The sequence below is a fragment of the Propithecus coquereli genome, unplaced genomic scaffold, assembly GCF_000956105.1.
Source record: "Propithecus coquereli isolate 6110/MARCELLA unplaced genomic scaffold, Pcoq_1.0 Scaffold161, whole genome shotgun sequence".
NCBI classification, from domain to species: Eukaryota; Metazoa; Chordata; class Mammalia; order Primates; family Indriidae; genus Propithecus; species Propithecus coquereli.
This window is the reverse complement of record NW_012140636.1, coordinates 2,382,663-2,386,786: the sequence shown is the minus strand read 5'-3', so window position 1 is coordinate 2,386,786 and position 4,124 is coordinate 2,382,663.

Sequence of the window (4,124 nt, the reverse complement as noted above, 5' to 3'; positions counted from 1 at the left end):
TAATAATTAGAGACACAATATATTGACAATGCTAAAAAAACTAGTTGGTGGTAAAGATGGCACCTTTGATCTTGACCTCCCCAGTTCCCGAAGTATACCAACATTATTAAATTTGAGTTATTCTAGATTCTTAGATAAAAAAACATGAGACAGACTTTATTACTGAAATGTATTTTTATATTGTTTTATTGCCACATCTCTTTCTTTTCCGGAGTTCTGTCTTCTATATCCAGAAAATTTCTGATGGCTTCCTTACAAGGTATTCGTTCCCTATTTTGAAGACTTCCCTGTTAGGTGAAACCTAACTTCTCAATAATACGTGCAGTTTCAAAACAGGATGTGTGGAAGTTCATCAACAAGATGTGTTTTTTCTGGAGATGGCTGGAGAGGGAAAGAATGGAACCCAGAGGCTGGAAAGTGTTCTGGGGAAAGGCTACAGAAAAAGGGATACGCGGCAGTTGGCCATAGATGGAGGATTTTGGAAAGAGTGAAAGTAGCTGCCACCTGGAGAAGAAATTTAGGGAAAGAAAAGACATGTGTCAAGGGGGTTTTATGAAGTTTGCCATAAGATTTAAACCCATTCTCCATCACATGACCGTCACATAACCTTAATATGGCCCTAACATAAACTTAACATGAGTTTGACTTGCAGCTTCTGGCCTTTTCTAATACTTACTTAATAAGGTAAAATAAATACAGTGGGCCCTCCATATGGTGGATTCCTCATCTGTGGATTCAACCAACCGTGGAAAGAAAATATTTGGAAAAAAATTTCATCTGCACTGAATATGTACAGATATTTTCGTGTCATTATTCCCTAAACAATACAGTATAAAAACTGTTTACATAGTATTTACATTGAATTAGGAATTATAAGTAATTTAGAGATGACTTAAAGTATATAGGAGGATGTATAGCAGGTTATATGCAAATATTACACCATTTGATATCAGGGACTTGAGCACCTGCTAATTTTGGTATCCGGGAGAGGTCCTGGAACCAATCCCCCTCAGATAAGGAGGGACATCTGTACTTACCTATTAAGGTAAAAAATTTTCAACTATCTACTATCTGAAATCATCTCTATGTACAAGTTGTACATGGAAATACGCAGAGAAAGAAGAGGGCTTAGCACCATACTCTGGGAACTGCGATCTTGAAGTTAGACAGTGGTGGCAATAACAGGTGAGAAAGCTCTAGGGGGAGAAGAGAAGGACCCACATGGTATCCTGGAAGTCAGGAAAAGTCAGTGTTTGGAGGAAAGCATGGTCATGCTGCTAAGAGGTGAGAAGGCAGAAAACGGGCCCTTGGTTTTGGCAACATGACAAGTAACATTGACAAGAACCATTTTGGAGGCCCAGAGGAAACGAAAGCTAGATATAAGTGGGTTGAAGAGAGATTTGGAGGTGAAAAAATGACAACCACCTGCACAGAAAAGCCTCATGAGAAGGTGTTCTGTGAAAGGGAGCAAAGAAAACGCGGCAGCAGGAAGGAAGCCTATGGGAGGAAGAGGAACTCTTCCTTCTTAGCTGCAAAGCAGGAGACAGGTGCAGATGCAGGGAGGGTGAACATGTGGCATTGGTAGGAAGAGCACGTGAAGAAATGAGATCATCACTGGGATGGAGGGCTGGGAGGCAGGTCAGGTCACTGATTCTTAAACTTACCTACACGTTGGAGTCATCTAGCAGGTTTTAAATAGTACTTATGCTGAGATCTCACCCCCAGGGATTCTGATTTAATTGGGGTGGGGTGAAGCCAGGCATTCATGAGTTTGGAAAGCTCTCCTGGTGATTCTAATATGTACCAAATTTTGAGAATCACCACGTAAGGCTTTTTGAGAATAGAGACAGTATCGGGCACTAACTATTTGAGTAGATCCAGACTGCTATGTGGAAAACAAAAGAAATGGAAGTCATTTCTTACTTTCAAGGGACCTATAAATCTGTAAGCTATTTGGAAATCTAAAATCTGTCCAGGAAATGTGAAAATAATTTAGGAACATTAGCAACTTAAAGTATATTAAGGAAAGCAGGGTACAAACCTTATTCAATGATGCAGAATAAGAGAAACAGATCAATTTTGGAGTTGGAGGCTCAGGGTAAGCTCACTGAAAGGGAGTATTGAGTTGTATTTTGAGGAGGCGAAGGGCAAACATCGAAAGCTGTCTGAAGGACATTTCAGATAGAGGAAGCAATGTAAACGCAAGCAGGTGATCAGGGAAATTATGGAGAAAACACATTGCTGAGTAACTGAGGGACAGGGTGGGCAAGAGAATTTTTACTCTACACCATTTTTTATTTTTACCTTTTAAATGTTGAAATATGTAAAAGTTTAACCGTTTCGAAAATCAATCAATAAATAACGCAATTTTTAATGGAAAAAGACTAACCTAGATAGAAAGACAATTAAAAATAGTGAAAAGTGAGGGTGAGAAGTTATAGAGGAGCCAGTTGATAAAGGTTTTGGAAGTGCTGGCAGTAGCCACAGGAATATAATCTGTCTTCTCTATCATTTCACCTGAAGAGACAGAATCATAGTTTATCTAAATAAGACCTAACATCAGAGTAGTAAAACAAGGCTTAGCAGGCACAAAGCAAAAACTCGGTGCAGAACTGTAATTTTATTCAGCTGATCTAATTCTTCTACTGATGGAAATACGTAGTGTGTTTCTCATTGCTGTTTATTGGGGGAAGTTTTTGTTTTTCTTTTCAAAGTACTTTTTACCCTTAAGCCATTAATTGCTTTAAAGAGATATTCATGTTCTTTCACGTGGCCTCTTTTTCTAACGAGAGGATAGAGGGAAAAAGATTTGTTCTCTTCAGTTCTCTCTTCCGGACTCACACTTATGTTGTAAAAACAATTTTTCATTAAGGCAAGGTGTTTATGTGTCTTAAACAATTTCCAGAAAAGCTGAGTTCAACGGCATAGCAGCACTGAATATTGATGCAAATCGAATTATAAATTACTCCAAACAATCTAAGTCTCAGTTAATCTTGCCTGTTGCTCCTAATTATAGCACTCAATTTACCTACAATTTTTTGAAGAGGTGAAACTGTATTAGATGCTGAAATTAAAACAAACGGGATATATTAAAGATAAGGTAAAAACAGTTAAAGTATTTTCTGCAATATGAAATAATTTCTTTATTCTGGTGTCTTTTTAATGGAAATTTTCAGTGTCGTTAACGATTTAATTTATTTTTAAAAATCAGGGTAGATAATTTTTCACTTTTGTAAAACGAAAATAGTCCTATGAAATATTGTCAGCATTCATTCTTCATGCTAATAATATTTTATCTTGGTATCATGCACTAAGTTTGAAAAAGAACCTCACTTAGCTCATGCAATCTTCACGATAGCCCTGTTACCATTCCTATTTTGCCCAATGGAAGCATAACGCTCGAAGAGGTTGATTTGACCAGTGTCTCTTAGCTGGAAAGTATAAATGCCAAATTCAGATTGTTTGAAATTCAATTTTCCTCTTTTTTCCACTATCGCATAATTGCTTTTTACCTTTTGAGGTCCATGTTGATACTGTGTAAATACCTGTACAAGTTCCCTGTATGTAATTTTAATGTAGCACAAGCAAAACAAAATTTATAGCCAAAACGTTTATGTATGTAGGTAAATTTAGTTATTAAAGACAGCTAAGTGCAACCTCAAACAGTAAAGTATCCTTTATGTGGTGAAATCAGAGTGGCTAAGAAGCCCAGCCTTGTTTGTTTAAAGCAGATATTGGGGTTGGTCTTTATTTAAAAAAAAAAAAATTCAAGGGCAAACTATGATCCAAAAAGACAGGTCCCGAGCAAAGGCAAACTACGTGACCACAAAGCAAAGTTTACAATTGTTTTTCTTCCCCACACAAAGATACCATCTGCAGCAGTTTCGTCACCATTTTTTCTTTTTGAATTTTCCCTGAAAATATTAAATTATAAGTGCGCAATTTCAACAATTATTGATATTTTGCCATACCGTTTATCTCTCCTGCACTTAAAAAAATTCTTTTTTTTTTGTTGGAACATTTTAAAGCAAATTCCAGAAATCATTTTATCCTACCCTTAAATAATTTAGCGTGCATCTTTAAAAATCATAAAATAAGGAACATTTTCTTACATAAACAAATGC